The sequence below is a fragment of the Atheta coriaria genome, unplaced genomic scaffold (assembly GCF_025399875.1).
Source record: "Atheta coriaria isolate IRGN ID8LTWV9N9 unplaced genomic scaffold, Caltech_Dcor_3.1 hic_scaffold_6_pilon, whole genome shotgun sequence".
Lineage (NCBI taxonomy): Eukaryota > Metazoa > Arthropoda > Insecta > Coleoptera > Staphylinidae > Dalotia > Dalotia coriaria.
In genome coordinates this window covers 13796981-13814645 of record NW_027045448.1, presented here as the reverse complement: position 1 = coordinate 13814645, position 17665 = coordinate 13796981, and the positions used below count along the sequence as shown (strand labels likewise).

Sequence of the window (17665 nt, the reverse complement as noted above, 5' to 3'; positions counted from 1 at the left end):
AAGGCGGACATTTTGTAAATTGATATGCGGGGTTTGTGGTTATGTTTTCCGTATGCAATTAAAATAAATTGTTTGCGCCTATCTTGATATTGGATCCGGGCGCATGCAATGCGGCGCAACTTTTTAAGTTAAAAGCACGAATCATGCCCATATGACTAGGTCTTATGATGATAATCAACTGCACGTTTCAACGTCTAAAAGGGAAGTTTGTATCATAACAATCTGGATGCGTTTACTTGTAGATATCTACCCTAATATATTTTTTTATGTGAAAAGTTTTTGTGTGATTTTCTGTTTTTGTTGCTTGGAGTTTTTAGTATAATGGCTGGCACGAAATGTGGAGCACGATTCTGGCCCAATTTTCTTTCTGTGGCGGAGCAGCACGCCATGTTAATTTATTGCTGCGCCTGCGCGTGTGTCTTTTCGGCCATATTGCACATTGTTTCGTGCGCATTGTTACGAATATGTGTGCTTTATGCCGTTTCTTGTTCTCTGTGCGGCTCGTTTCAATAATAATTCACTTTCCATTATATCGGGCAGTGCATTTGCCTCGGAGTGATTTCTTATTGACCATATTGGGGCCGAAACGCGCACTTCTTTTGTTTTCGGTTATAACTGTATGCTTTTCGCTTTTGTTTCGAGTGACTGCGAGATGATGTGCGCCCAGATTTCGGTGGATTTCATTGATTTTTCGTTGCGCACGACTTTCTTCCGATAGCTTCATTAGGTTGGATATTGCGCGGAGATTAATTCACGAAAATCAATTGCGTACTCGTGCGCTGTGTCAGTTTTACTCGTTAGAAACGTTGAAATTTCATTTTTGTGTTTAAAGTTTTCTTGTAGGAATTAATTAAGAAAAATTTTAATTTTATAAAATGTAATTAACGTATTGTCAGATGTTGGGTGTTTGGTGTATGTGGATTTGATTTAGGAGCGTAAAAATACGTTAAAACTTAATTAAGAAATTTTTCATCCGCGATCGAGGCGAGGTCTGAAAGTGTTTGAGGAGTTGAGGAGTGTGTTTTGCGCGCACGCGGTGTGTTCGGAAACGTGAAACGTGACGAACTCTCACTGCAAATATTTCATTATTTCATATTTTCTGCCCGACCGGCGGCGAGATGCTGTCGATTTGTCGATTTTCAGACCCGGCGAGAGACAACTTAATTTGGAGTAAGTATAAATAAACACTGCAACTACGTTCGAAGCGATCGAAAAAGGTGAGGAATGATTTGGTTCGTGGCAAGCAGCGAGTTTATTGCTAAGTTGATCTGAAATTGTAAATAGCAGACAAAATGTAGAAATGTCTTATTTTAAGATGGAAACGGCGATAATTGTAAAATTTTTGTATTTTTAGTTGTTTTTATGTTGTTATTTTGGAAAACACTCTGTATCTTGCAATTCCTGGGTCCAATTTTAATTGTGTTTGCTTACATTTACAGTAGAAGATTTGTTTTATCAAATGTTGACCATTTCAGTTCCGCCCAGGGTGAGTAAGTACCTTTAAAACGTTGGCAAAGTTTGCGATGTTTAGAAATTCTTTGTATTTTGTATTAGCGATTTTGTGTCTTGAAATTGATTCTGTGTTCTCATAGTTGCTGTATAATAAACGCGCTGAATCACACAACACGTTTATACATTGGAATGAAACCTATCAATAAACATATCGACACACACAAACAACTGATTCATGCACAGCTGCATTGCTGTGCTATCTTTTATTTTTAAAAATCCCATGAAATGTAAACTATTTCAGGTAGAAACAAACCGCATTTGATAAGAGAGCTCTGTGGCTCAGTGATGCATGTACTTGCTAGCATGCTATGGGTTCTCGGTTCGAACCCCAGTTGTAGAAGGAACTTTTAGTAAATATAAAAATAATTCCGAGTTCGCTGGGTTGCCTATGCAACAGAATTCGAATTCAAATAATAATAAGTTGAAATAAGAAGTTACAAGAGTAACAGAAATAAAATCAGAGTTCAGAAGAGCAGGGAAGAAAAGAGGAATTAGAATAGAGGGAAAAGAAGAGAATAAAGGAGTTGTAGAGAGCAAAGAAATAGAAGTAGGAGAATAAGAGAGCAGGAAAAAGAACCACTCCGAGACAGGGGTGGCCGGATTTTTAAATTTTTTGGCACGTGTCGTTATAAGACAGTCTACGGTCGATTCTTCCATTGCTCCCGGCCCATCCTACAGCTACGATGTCTCTGCGCTTCATCCCCGGATTTCTCAGGCATATCAACAATTTTTATGGTGGGGGATCATCCCCCGAGAGGGGGAACTCCTTATAAGGACTCCCGATAAGGACTTGTTGAAATATTTTAAGTGTCGCCTCTACTAGTGCCGACTAACAACTGAGAAATAGTCCTTGCCAACCTGTACCTGAAATGATAGAAGGGGGTGCACAAAGAATAGAAGTCAGAATATCTTGAATCCTCTCTTTATTTAGACAAGTTTTACATATGTAGACTAGTACAATAAAATTTTAGACATTTATATTTATATTTTAACACCAGCCATACCAGTTTAGCCTCTCGTGTACATGCGGACATGTTGAGACACGTCTCACGACTTAGTCCACCTTCCACATGCCGCCATGTTGGGAGTCCTATAAAAATAACACAATAAACATACACATTTTCTACGTTTCTCCGGGGATGGAAAGGAAAATTATTATACAGGGTGTTGCAAAATAAAAACCTAAAAACAAAACTCCTTAATCGAGAAGAACATCACGAAAAATTATTCTACCTAGCCAATTTTCTGCGAGACGTAAAGGAAAACTAACATACAGGGTGTTACAAATAATAACAATAATATTTATAAAGAAAATTCTTTAATCAGACAAAAAACACCTACAAACATTCAAATTAATCAATTTTCCGCGTGCGATAAAGAAAAATTAATATACAGAGTGTTTCAAAATAAGAAAAACCATATCTAGAACAAAAATTTTATATTTACGAAGGAAAACGCCCAAAAATTATAATTACAAAATATTTTCGCAGGATATCAAGGAAAAATTATATACAAGGTGATACAAAAAGCAGACACCCTCAATTCAAAAGAACTTTAAAATAACAAGCAGGAAACACAGTCAAATTGAAATTTTTACTTTTTTTGCATGATATCAAGGAAAACTGTCATACAGGGTGTTACAAAAACATGTTTTTATCTCTTTCTTGATGGATACCGAGGATTGGTCATAGACGGGTAAATACATAATTAAAATATTAAGACTGCAAAGATAAGACGATAAAAATTATTAAAAAATCAATTCCTGCGAAATACGCATTGTTTATTTTTTTGCTGCGTGATTGGTAGTTACTATTAAATCTTGAATTCACTCATACTAGTACGTAGTACAAGTAAATGCTAGGTACATGTGATCCGTGACAAAGAAATGGGGAATCATGTCACAAAACTAGCAGTTGTCCCAAAATCTGCGGTGTTATGTCTCAATCTGCAGATTCCCCTTGATGTTAATATGATCAACGCGTGCAAATATCGCTTAAATACCGCTTGCAAGAGGTGAAGGACATTGATAACGTTGGTGTATTTCCGATTGCACATCACCGCGTGGCCCGACATTCACGCACAGGGACAAAAACACGTAATTCGCGAACAACGATGATCCCACACATTATTCATTATTACCCTAACACTCCGAACAGTTAATCACAACTAAATTCCACCGGTTTTGGCTTTAATTGATGAAAAACTACCAAATTATAACCACGAGAAACGTGGTCAGCCACGGCGAACGCGTACGGATCAACTGACGATAAGCGATAACAACGAACAGGTCGAAACACGCGCACCTGGTATCACGTGAACAGAGGGGATCGCAGCGATGGCACACGACAACAACATTCAAATATAAAAACAATAATAAATAGAGATCAAAGAAATATTGAATTTTAAAATCAGACATATTGAATGTCATCAGAAATTGCTTCAAACGATTAAATTAAATTAATGAACAAAGTGACACAGACTTTTATTGAAGAAAAGAAGGAAAATGTAAGATGTAGGTAATATGTTTTGAAATCCCTATAAATATTACCGTATTCCTTGTGGTGGTCGTAGTTGCAGAACATTTGTAGAACTGAAACAAAAGAAAACCCTATTAAAATACGATAAACTTAAAGTTTCTTTGCTTATTTTTATACCAACATCCAAAACATTCTCATTCATTCATTCAATTTACTGCCAATTGCGTGCATTCCTTCTACTTGGTTGCTTTTACTCCAGTCTTCCCCTTGGGAAATCCACCATCTTGCCGCCTATTAAACTCCGCAACAAACGAATCGGTTTCGTTTTGTTTCACGGCGGTGTTATTACGAAATGGATTTATACTCCCGGAAATAAATATGAATAATATTTATAAAGAAAATTCTTTAATCAGACAAAAACACCTACAAACATTCAAATTAATCAATTTTCCGCGTGCGATAAAGAAAAATTAATATACAGAGTGTTTCAAAATAAGAAAACCATATCTAGAACAAAAATTTTATATTTACGAAGGAAAACGCCCAAAAATTATAATTACAAAATATTTTCGCAGGATATCAAGGAAAAATTATATACAAGGTGATACAAAAAGCAGACACCCTCAATTCAAAAGAACTTTAAAATAACAAGCAGGAAACACAGTCAAATTGAAATTTTTACTTTTTTTGCATGATATCAAGGAAAACTGTCATACAGGGTGTTACAAAAACATGTTTTTATCTCTTTCTTGATGGATACCGAGGATTGGTCATAGACGGGTAAATACATAATTAAAATATTAAGACTGCAAAGATAAGACGATAAAAATTATTAAAAAATCAATTCCTGCGAAATACGCATTGTTTATTTTTTGCTGCGTGATTGGTAGTTACTATTAAATCTTGAATTCACTCATACTAGTACGTAGTACAAGTAAATGCTAGGTACATGTGATCCGTGACAAAGAAATGGGGAATCATGTCACAAAACTAGCAGTTGTCCCAAAATCTGCGGTGTTATGTCTCAATCTGCAGATTCCCCTTGATGTTAATATGATCAACGCGTGCAAATATCGCTTAAATACCGCTTGCAAGAGGTGAAGGACATTTATAATGTTGGTGTATTTCCGATTGCACATCACCGCATGGCCCGACATTCACACTCAGGAATAATAACACGTAATTCGCGAACAACGATAATTCCACACATTATTCATTATTACCCTAACACTCCGAACAGTTAATCACAACTAAATTCCACCGGTTTTGGCTTTAATTGATGAAAAATTACCGAATTATAACCTCGAGAAACGTGGTCAGCCACGGCGAACGCGTACGGATCAACTGACGATAAGCGATAACAACGAACAGGTAGAAACACGCGCACCGGGTATCACGTGAACAGAGGGGATCGCAGCGATGGCACACGACAACAACATTCAAATTTAAAAACATTAATAAATAAAGATCAAAGAAATATTGAATTTTAAAATCAAAAATATTAAATGTCATCAGAAATTGCTTCAAACGATTAAATTAAATTAGTGAACAAAGTGACACAGAAATTTATTTAAGGAAAGAAAAAAATGTAAGATGTAAGATGTTTTGAGATCCCTATAAATATTACCGTATTCCTTGTTGATGTCGTAGTTGCAGAACATTTGTAGAACTGAAACAAAAGAAAAACCCTATTAAAATACGATAAACTTAAAGTATTATAAATTTCTTTGCTTATTTTTATACCAACATCCAAAACATTCTCATTCATTCATTCAATTTACTGCCAATTGCGTGCATTCCTTCTACTTGGTTGCTTTTACTCCAGTCTTCCCCTTGGGAAATCCACCATCTTGCCGCCTATTAAACTCCGCAACAAACGAATCGGTTTCGTTTTGTTTCACGGCGGTGTTATTACGAAATGGATTTATACTCCCGGAAATAAATATGCCCGCTGGCTGCAACCATTCTAACTCGCGACCAAAACCGGCGGTGGCAGTCAACCAACCAAACGGACAAGCAAAAGCAAAAGCAAAACCAGAAGGAAACAAAGATGAGCAAATTATTTCACCACGCGGCAACCAATATCAAAGCAACCACACAACACAGCTATTTATTATGTGTTATCATCGTGTCCATTACCCACTCTTTAGTGTACGAATCTCGTAGAGAACAAAGTGAAAACCATTGAAACCAATAAAACCATTCCACATACCGAGTTCTATTTTTCTAAATTTGGAGCATATAAATATAAAATGTAGGAAACTCACTACACCACGATTGACCATTGAAAATAGAAATCGTCGGCGTGCGCCGCTCTGCAATAAATCAATTTTTCCTATTATAATCTATATATAATTAAACGCTTCTTGTAATTCCCGCGGCACATAAATAACCCAGCAGAAATACGAGCATTATTACACTTGAATTATAAATTCAGAAACGAAATTAAGAAGAATCACAAGGGTCTACGTCTACAGCATCCTAAATAAATATAAAATATAATGTCCCAAATGCAAAGGGCAAGATCACTTGCTGTGAGCGTAAATCTATCCGAATGTGACCATTGTTATGTTATGAGGGTGAGCTGAATGTCACGTCCCACACAACAACTTGCTGGTAGTTAAATTCAACGTTTTAAAATACATTCACTTGGCCGAGAGAGGCAAAAGGGACACAGATAGTGTCCCTTGATAAGGATTTAACAAGGGCTCGCACCCACCCAAGCAGGTTTCACGAGAAAAGAAAAAATCTTTTGTTGTCAGCTCCGGGTGGTCACCGCGCTCACATACAACCACAATAATTCAAACGGAATTATTTGTAATTCTCAGGTTTTAAAATAAAACTAAAAAAATTTCTAACTTGTATAAAAATACAATTAGTGTGGTAAAACAAGATTGTTATGTTGTATCAATTTGAAAGCAATCTCACCCGATATTTATCGGTTCATTTAAATATAAATTTCGTGTGTAACGCGACGCCAAGAAGAAGAGTTCTTCTTTCCCAACAAATTTCTCGTTATGACACACACGAAATTATCACGGCAGACACATAACAAATTCACACTATTACGGTACACGCGGTTCAAGGCTTGGAAGTGTTTTCGTCCGTCGTGGCATGCACGAATGAGATTCCCTTGCGGTGCATTTCGGCTTAAAACACCCGTCCGGACACTAATGGGCCTCATAAAATTGAATCTCCCCGAGTAAGACTCCAGACTTCGCGTTTGCTTTGTTCTGCTGTGATGTTGTCTTCTTTGCTCTGCTTTGGTAAGCTTCTCTGGTTACTTGTTACTTGTTTCTCGGGTTGTCCGGCTACGCAGCGAACATGCGCTGCTTATAGATGTATTTATATTTATAAACTCTCTCGGATTACATTTTGGGCGCTCTTTCGGCGCTGGCCATGCGTGATTATATGTTAATCAGAAGCTACTTATGAGATTTCACAGCGCGGCGCGATGAAAATCAAACACCTCTGAGTCTCTGAGTCGGAGTCTTCTTCTTCCGACCACGGAGTTTTAATTAAAAATATAAATTATTATTTAAAGCTGTTTTAAGGTTTATATAGTGTGGATTTTGAGGTTATTTTAAGGTAATAATTGTATAGTAGGCGTTGAAAATATAAAATTTAAAAATAAACAGATTAAAAGGGATTTATGAAGTTTTTCTTCTTGGTTTTGATAATAGATGTAATTTTATATTTTGTATGAAATATTAGAAACTAGCTTTAACCCGCGGCTTTGCTCGCGAATATCTAAAATAATGAAGTTGCTTCCGAACGCGTCTGTAGTCACAGAAGAAGTAACAATGAAGTAGAATGGCGGGAAGTTTAAAATGGCTGAAAGTATAGTCTATGGAAGTATAGTGTACAGTCTCCATAATGTAGTCAATTGGATTTGATGTTGACGTAGCTGTCGGTAATACAGTGTGATAATACAGTGTGATGGTACTATAGTACTTAGGTTTGAGCTTCATTGCTGGAATGCTAGATGGCGTTAAAGTAGTCAAATAGCCAGATGCAGAGGTATTATTGGCTAAACAATTTCTTTATTTTATTTAAAAAATTATTTTTTTTTATTAAATAAAAAGTAGGCTATAACCATTCGGGGACCACTAAGAATATGTGTACAAATTTTCATGATGATCGATTAAGTAGTTTTTGCGTGAAAACATGATAAACATCAGGACTTTCGCATTTATAATATTAGTAGGGATTAAAAAGTAATGGAAGCATCTATTTTTGTTGGGTTTTTATATAATAGTTTTTGAATAAAATGCAAAAAACAGTTTTCAATAAAACTTGAATATCTCCGAAAATAATTATTCCACATCATCGAAAAAAATACCATATTTAAGTACAATTAATTCCTCATCTTATCCAAATTCTCATTTTCAAAACAAAATTATTTTACCCATGTAAATCAAAAAACCATCGAAATTATATCTCGATCGATCAATTACCCATCAATTTGTTGATTTTTCCACTGGGAACTCAACTTTCCTCGAGTGCACATCAAATGCACGCAGTAATCATAGGCTATAAGTCACGACTGCGCATTGCGATGCATGTTTTAGGTTGGGAATCAAAGGGAGAATAAAAACCACGACGCTGGGAACTTCAGCGCGTGCATAAATTAATCCGTCAAAAAATATACTTTTGGTAGAAAGTTATGCCGGGCGGTTGTTGTTTGTTGTCGTGAAATATGGGTTAAACAAATCGCCTCGATACCCAACACCGCCATTTTTCATCGTCGCATCCGTTTACTTTGTGCGTGCGCGTTGTTTTTCCCGGCATGGTATGTGTGTGTATGGTGTTATGTATGCATTTCGCGTGCCGAAATGATCGACAACTTGTTTCTTGTTTCCTGCGTGAACGAAGAAAAGTTTCAAGTTAAAACTAAAAGCAAATGATAAAAGTTGAGTTCCGCTTGATGTTCGCCACACGATTGCAGCAAAAAGCAGGTTATATATTTCTGTTGAATGCAAGAGTAATTTTTTTTGTTAACAATTGCGTGCCGAAAACGTATTGTATTGTTACATCTTAATTGTGTCTTGTCCTATATTATATTTCATAAGTGCAAGAAGATGAAAACTTTTTTAAATTTACATAATTTCGAATGTTTATTGTAAGAGCAACAATGGCGCATAAAACACTCATGACACGAACTTATTAAATTTTATTTTATTGCTACTTAAAGATGATTTATTTCCAACTGTAATAAGTAGCAATTTCTCACATGAAATTAATCAATTAAAACGGAAAAATGTGAAATTTTACATTTTACGCTGGATTGTGCACAATGTAAATAATTTGTAATTAATATATGTCATTATACACATTTATGCCAATCACTGTCGTCTTCACGTCGGTACATATCGTTAATTATTTAATTTTAATTTTTTAATCCCCTTGCTTTTTAAGTTGTAATTTCAGCTGCGCGCAGTGCTCGGGGCGATTAAAATTGATATCCTCGTTATTCACAATAATTAATATTCATGCGTAAAGAAATACATTGACGCCGATCATTTTATCTTCATACATCAAGTTAACGTGGCGATAATAAATTAATTCTTCGCGTGTAATGTTTTAACTGATTTTTATGGGGATATATTCAAGAAAATAAACAAAAATAATTTTTGGTAAAAAAAGTTAAAAAAAATTAAATATGATAAGATATTTATTTAAAATTATTTTAGTGATTATTTTAAATGTTTTGTGAGCGTGTTTAAAGAAAATTTTAGTTTTTTTGCTTAAAAATCATATTTTAACCTCTTAAATATTAAAATTCAGTGTTTTGTTGAATTTAGATTTGCTTAGGTTTGCACCTGGAAGGCAGCTGACCGATTACCAGCACGAAATATAAAAATAAAAATCGAAATAAACTGAATATGAATCAGAATCGGAATTGAAGATGCGTCTGGACATGGAACATCTGCCCAAGTTAAAAATGAACTGCCTGCCACAGCGGGCACAGAGCACAGTAATTATAACGAAATATTAATTAGCGAAGTAAGCTAAGTGCGCTAATTGGTTGGCAATTTGCGATTGGCGATTGATTCGCAAACGATTTAATTGGCTGCGCACGCTTTATTAAACCAGGTTGCAGTTCTACATTGTCCCAAATCCACAAAACTTTCAAGTTATTTATAAATAAATAAAAAATAAATAAATTTCATTTATCTGTTACTTCCTACATAATAGTAATATTATACCTACAACAAATTCCTCAGCTTTTATTATGTTTTATTTTTCGTTTATATCCGAAATAAAAATTTACATAATATTTAAATGTTTTGTAATAGTTTTTGGTTTATGTTCACACATCAGTTGAATTTTAATTTTTACTCTTACTCTTGTTTTAATGTTTTCTCAACTTTGCATTTCTCGGAATAGGATTTCGAGGCAAAGAATGCGCTTGAGAACAAACCATTAATAAGCTGCCTGTAATTAGCTATTATTTGTGTTAATTCTGACAGCGTAATTACCACCTTCTTGAGGTTGTGTGGAGTTTCGGCGCCCATGGGCGGTTAGACTTTTAGAATTCGGAGATTTTTAATTCTCATAAAGCACAACAACAAAATCTTCATATTTCTACACCGAGGAGATGAGAAAATAAATACTTGGACCGAATTTGAGTGTTTTCAGGGTGTGTCCGAAGGGGTGTAATCGCATTAGCCCCACGTGGTTTCCCACAACTCGACCAAAATCGAATTATCATCGCACATTATTATCTGAACAGTCCTAACAGATCTAACAGACCTTCAAGGGTTCGTGGTTGAGTTTGAGGTTTACTCATCCTACTCACTTTCTATCTCACCCCTAACAAATTCTCTACTTTTAGCAAAATTTTATGATTACAACATAAAATCTTCTTGTTTACGGCTTGTAATTACAAGTTATTGCAAGTTTTATCCGTTTTTTTTGCGATATAAGGGTTTCTACCCCTAAAAAAACAGTGTGTCTCAAGTAACACGAGATGCGCACCCTCCAGAAACCGAGTTTATCATGTTTATCTTCCACGCACGACCGGAAACATTAGAATCATTTAGGGTGGTGCGGTATTTTTTTTCACGAACGTCCCGCGGTGATTAAACATCAGATGAGGTCTTAAATTACACGATTCATGCGAGAGGTGAAAAAGGGGTTGGGGGACAACAATACCCTGCTAATATTTGATTAGTGTAGTCACATGTGGGCATGTTTATGGTCATAAATTTTATGGTCACGTGTTAGGTGATCAAATATTTATGTGAATCTTGAATATATTTTTCTTTTTATGTGAAAAGTGGCATTTTAGGCACGGATGGTCAAAGTCGTGACTAAAGTACTTTTGTAATGGGGTGGAGCTTGCGCCTGCGCATTTGCCTACGGTGCAATACAAGGCTATATGAAATGCTATGTTCAAACAAAGTTCGAAAATTTAAAATAAAAAGTTGAAATACAAAAACTAAACGTACAAATAGCAAAAATTACTAAACGTGATTAAAGTGCAACTTAGCACACTTGATACTTAATATACAATTCTTTGGCCCTACTGTATGTTGGTACAAGTAGTTCATTGCTAATTTGTTTTATTTTCATTTTCATTTTGGCGACAAGCGTCACTTGATTATGATTGATGCGAGCATAAAAAATGAGGAAAGTTTTCGTCGGCGTCGATGATGAAGAAGAAGCAATTATTATGGATTATTACATTACGATGATTGCGTGTTTAATTGCCAAACTTTACCAATGAATATTAAGAAATAATAGTTTTCATATAAAACTTTTATTAAGTAAGCCGAAAACATTAATCTTTATTCATCTCGGCGCGCATCGAATGCAAATGTGTTCTAATTGATAACAAAACGTAGCTGGAAATATTTCGGTTTTATCTCGCACATAAAAATCTCGGCGCGCGTTGGCCGCCGCATGCATACTAAGCAGCGTTTGTTTAATAAATTGTCAGTTGTTAAAACATTTAGAACTTGAGGAGTGCACAACGTATCGAATGTCAGGTATGTAGATACATTCGTACTTTGAAGCAACATGACGATATTGCTGGCCCGACGCATGAATATCGATACTTTCCATTCCGATGCGAACAAACAAAAAAACACAACACAACAACAACGGACGACTAAATGCAGTTGGTGTGTCTGTGTGTGTGTGATTGTGATTAAATCCAGGTCGGAACATCGCACTCAAACGTACGTCGGCACACGTCCAAACACAAAACAATTTTATTGCTTTTCATTTCGTTTCATCATTTCATCATCATTCAATCATTTAATCGGCGTTTTAATATATCGACGCGGTGCATCTCGCATTGGGAAGTGTGTCAGAAGTTTATAAAAGAGGTTATGTCAAGGATTAATGCTGTCAAAACTGTCATAACTGAAATAATTACAGAGTTTATTGAATTTTGCATGGTTTGATTGAAATATTTGCAAGTAATTTTTGATTAAATTAATAAAACTCGGTGTAACGACAAAAAATATTTTCATTTCTAGCAAATATGAGGTAGAATTTTTTTTAAAGACATGACATCGATGGTAACATTTGACATATTGTTGTAATTATGATCCCAACATCCCTACAAATTGCAATGCAAATTTCTATAACTTAAGCACGATATTTCAGCTAATTTGTTGGGGTGCACGTTGCGTTACTAGAAAATCATTTAAACATAACACAAGTGAATACAACTGAGTGACGCGGAATTTATATTTAGACTTCAGGAAATATTTACCGGCATTTTTACTAGAGTAATTAAATTTATAACCAGCGCAACAAAAGATTAAACAGATTTAAATCAGCATAATCAATATTTGATAATTTTTTTGTTTCGCGATGTAACATAACCTAACAATAACGTAATTTATAATTTTGGTGCTTAAAAAGTTGCCTAACATATTCAGAAATACATAAAACTAAGTTTTTTGATGAAATAATTTGTAAAACATGTAAATTTTAACTAAAAATTAAAAAAGTCGAAAATTAAGTTATATGTTGTTCTTCGTCACCTCTATATAACGTAATAAAATTGTATTTAATAAATTTTTAATAATTTAATTCAAATAAAACTGATGTAACCCATTAAAAATTCAACAATTCAATGCATATTTAATAGTTCTGACATGAATTTCGTCCGAAAAATTAAATAATAAACATTTACGTCCACAGATGCAGATGCTAGACACAGATACATATTCAAGCAGATCGATTTCGTCATCATACCCGCTAATAAACCTATATTTAAACTTTTAAACAAAAAGCCAGCATCTAAAAGTTTCAATAATCACTTTTAAATTAACATATTTATTTATAAATTTCGTGGCGTGTATTATTTAATTTTATGATCTGTAGTAGGAAGAAGAGGAAGTTGATGGTGCGCGGAGCATAGATTTGAGGTTAGGAATTCGTTTGTGCCGCCGAGCGATCTCCGAACGCGCGCGACGGCGTTACGAAATCGCTGAATTGTTATTATACGCGCCGATATAAATTGATTGGCAGTAAAACACACCTTTAACCGGGATAATTTATACCCGCCGGAGCGAGTCGACGCGCCGGAAAACAACAGACAAGCAAAAAACAGATTTAAATCAGCATAATCAATATTTGATAATTTTTTTGTTTCGCGATGTAACATAACCTAACAATAACGTAATTTATAATTTTGGTGCTTAAAAAGTTGCCTAACATATTCAGAAATACATAAAACTAAGTTTTTTGATGAAATAATTTGTAAAACATGTAAATTTTAACTAAAAATTAAAAAAGTCGAAAATTAAGTTATATGTTGTTCTTCGTCACCTCTATATAACGTAATAAAATTGTATTTAATAAATTTTTAATAATTTAATTCAAATAAAACTGATGTAACCCATTAAAAATTCAACAATTCAATGCATATTTAATAGTTCTGACATGAATTTCGTCCGAAAAATTAAATAATAAACATTTACGTCCACAGATGCAGATGCTAGACACAGATACATATTCAAGCAGATCGATTTCGTCATCATACCCGCTAATAAACCTATATTTAAACTTTTAAACAAAAAGCCAGCATCTAAAAGTTTCAATAATCACTTTTAAATTAACATATTTATTTATAAATTTCGTGTGTGTATTATTTAATTTTATGATCTGTAGTAGGAAGAAGAGGAAGTTGATGGTGTGCGGAGCGTAGATTTGAGGTTAGGAATTCGTTTGTGCCGCCGAGCGATTGATTTAATTTATCTCCGAACGCGCGCGACGGCGTTACGAAATCGAACGCCGATGAATTGTTATTATACGCGCCGATATAAATTGATTGGCAGTAAAACACACCTTTAACCGGGATAATTTATACCCGCCGGAGCGAGTCGACGCGCCGGAAAACAACAGACAAGCAAAAAATAAAAATAAATAAAAATAAATAAAAATAAATACATTTAAATGTAAAATTAAATTATTAAAATTTAATGCCTAACAGTGTCATGGTCATCAAAATTCATTGACATTGCATGAACTTTCAATCAATATTTTTTGGTTAATTGTGAGAAAGTTTAATGTTTAATGCGAAACAATTGTCAAAGACAACAATAAGCAATCATGACTTGTGCTGTCAATCAATTTTGAGTTTATTGTTTCGACTTTTACTTTTTTTACTTTTTTAGGTTAAACCCCAAAAAAGTAAAAGCCAAATTGCGCGTGATTAATTTTTTCGCGCAAAATTTCAGTCACGTACATAATAATTGCATATTTTTACATTTTTGGTGTAATTACATGTGCAAAATAAATAAAAATTCAATTTTTGCGCGTTTTTCTTTCACTTTTTCCTCATGCATCGATAATAATCACTCTCAACATGTTATTGCGTAGATTATCATAATGATCGATTGTTGTCATCGACGCATTGTTGCATTTTGCAGGTGCGCAGCTTCTCGTTACGCACCGGAAAGAAAGTGCAATACTTGGCTGCAATTTTCTTCAGATTGGCGCGCGTAAATAATAGGCAACCCATTACACAAACAAATCGCAATTCAATTAACTTCATCTTTAGTTTGATTGCTCGCATGTTCCACGATTCGATTTGTTGTGAGTGTGGCAAAGATCAAACGATCGAAAGCGCTGATAAGCCGCTGTGATTGTGTTTGATTGCGTTTGATTTACATTTGATGTGCGCGCACGTCCGATTTGTTTTGATTCGACGCCACTCTCGGCGCATTCTTGCCGAGTGCATTCGACGCGCGGATGCATTGATTGAATGAAGGCGCGCATTCAAACATTTAAATTGTTTATCGCTCCAGCTCCTCCGGGCGTGCACATTGCTGCGTGTAATTGCTGCCAACTTACAATGCGCCATCAAAGCGAAAGGTGCATTATAATTCTTTGCCCTTCTGCATACCCGTGAATAAAATATAATTTTTTTTTTTTTCATTTTTCATGGTTTTGAGATATAAAAAGTGATATTTTAATCACGGATGGCTAAAACCGTGATTAAAGTACTTTAGGCACGGGGTGGAGCTTGCGCATGCGCAATTTCTACAGTTTCCAAGGTTAAATTTAAAAAAAAGTTAAAATACAAAAACGTGGTTAAAGTGCCACTTAGCGCACTTGATACTTAAAATACAATTTCGCGAGCTTACCGAGTCGATGTTGTGTGGATTGTGTGGATTGTGGGGAGACGAAACAACGACCGGCTGCTGGACGGAGTGCATTCACACATTGCTCGCTGGCTGCCGTCGCTGCAGTCGCGTTCCTTCCGAAACCGACAACCGAGACCTGCGGAGTCGGCTGGCGCTCAGCAGGAGGAGAAACGGAACGCAGGCGCTTGCACCAAACAGTCTATTGTCGGACGTCGCGTCGTGCTGATCGCTCGCGGAGTTTCATTTTCAAAACACGTAAAAGTAAAACATTTAACATTTTATTGTGAGTGATAAATGTGAAATAAAATAAAATAAAAATTATTTTTATGTGTAAAGTGCAGTGTGTGTGAAAAGTTTATTTTGTATTTATTGGACTATGCAACGCATTAAATAGGTAAAAAATATTTTTTTGTATTTTGGCTAACAATGTGCTAATTTCCACATCGAGCCAATTTATTTACACTTACTTTCCGGTGAGATAATTACCGTTGTGTGCGAATTTCGTCAGCGTGTCGAAGTTTTCGTTTTTTCGGCGGCTCAGTCTGTCGTCGCATCACAGATTAATAATGATAATCATAGTAATATCGACTTTTATTTCCTGCGCGCGTAAGTGAGTAACTCTTGATGTTGATGATGGTCGATGGCTTCGAGAGTCCAATGCCACGGACATCAGACGCGTAACGAGCGCCAAACTTGGCCCCATTCAGCCGCGGACTAATGCGCTCGATTCGCTCAATGAAAACATTCCGCGCAAAAAACGTATCTTGCGCACTCTATGAAAAGTATAATTGTCGTGATAAAGTGCCAGAAAGTGAGTCTTAAGTGCGCATGAATTAACTCACCAAAAAATATTTAAAAAAATGTTTTAATGTTTTAACAAAGTGTGGAAAGTGAAATTCCCGTCCGGATGATGACAATTTTTTAAATTTAATAATTTCGTGTCTAAATAAAGGAAATACTAATTAATTATTTTAGTTTTAATAAACTTTCATTACATTTATAATTCTTTTTTTGTAATGTGAATGAAAATGGAAGTAAAATGTCGAAATGCGAGTCGTCTGAATGTCTGAATGAAGTTTTTGATTTCGCGCAGTAGTCTACTTCCATCAATCAAAATTAAGGTCAGTGACAGTTCGTCGAGCGAATATTCGGCGGCGACGGGGCGAAAAAAAGTAAAAATTCGCGATGTCGTGCGGCGCGGCGCCCGCAGCGCTCGCAAACCATTCATCTTCTTCATCTTCACATATATACATGCGAGAGCATACATACGAGTACACAAACTACAAATTATTTCGTCGGTCATTAATTATTAAATTCATTTTAATTGTTTGTTTGCTTTTTTTTCATTTGTGAATTCCTGTTTGTGCGGTGCGTCTATTAATAACACAAATAAATGTAACTCGACATCAAACATTTTCATATGCAATATGCAATGCGCAATAAAGCTTCCTGTAATCCGTGTTTATTTTTGGTGGGCATTTTCACATTTAGATTTAATGCAATAATGCAATTAAATTATAATAAGGGGAGACTGCGTATTGGGTATTGGTATCAATGACTGAAAATGTGCATTGAGGTAAAATCTCTACAATCACATACGAGTAACGTGGAAGTATTAAACACATTGTGAATATTGTGCGGATAGCAGATGGTTGGGGAGTTTTAAGAGTCAGAGAAGGGTCCTTAATTCGTCTGCAATCGAGGGCTATTTAACGCACAGCTGTTGGCTATTATAATATTAAAGTATCCAATTTATTCGTTTGGGTATTTGCGTGTTTTAAAAAGAAAAAAATAAGAAAATCATGAATAAATTTTGATATTTTGCATTTTAATACGTAATTTCTTGTTAAAATGATTTGTTAATTGATAAGAACATCGAATTAATGCATTTTTTGATATAGAAAACTTAAAAACACTAAAATTTTAACTATTTATTAAAATTTTTGGCGTTTTTGACAAATTTTTCATTTATTTTTCAACAAAAAATTAAATATTTTGTCCACGATTTGTAAAAACATGTCAAAAATACAAATAAAATGCAAAAATAACAAATATCTAATTATT

General features: G+C 35.0%; 1 protein-coding gene and 1 long non-coding RNA gene across 5 annotated transcripts in view; one reads left to right on the top strand and one right to left on the bottom strand.

Annotated features, from left to right (window-relative positions):
* The window catches only part of LOC135793505 (uncharacterized), a 115885-nt gene that overhangs the window by 33815 nt on the left and 64405 nt on the right, over nucleotides 1-17665 (top strand). The window contains exon 1 of one of the 4 annotated variants that reach the window (XM_065304503.1): nucleotides 15859-15995. The exons of the other annotated variants lie outside the window; for them this stretch is intronic. The gene's annotated coding sequence lies outside the window, so the exon portion shown is untranslated. Of the gene's footprint in view, nucleotides 1-15858; nucleotides 15996-17665 lie in introns of those variants that run through there. 4 annotated transcript variants of the gene reach the window in all.
* LOC135793513 (uncharacterized) overlaps nucleotides 2419-17665 on the bottom strand; it is an 80627-nt gene continuing 65380 nt past the window's right edge. The window contains exons 3-4 of the long non-coding RNA XR_010548643.1: nucleotides 4061-4102; nucleotides 2419-2602 (exon numbers count right to left, since the gene is read on the bottom strand). This is a non-coding gene — a long non-coding RNA (uncharacterized lncRNA). The remainder of the gene's footprint in view (nucleotides 2603-4060; nucleotides 4103-17665) is intronic.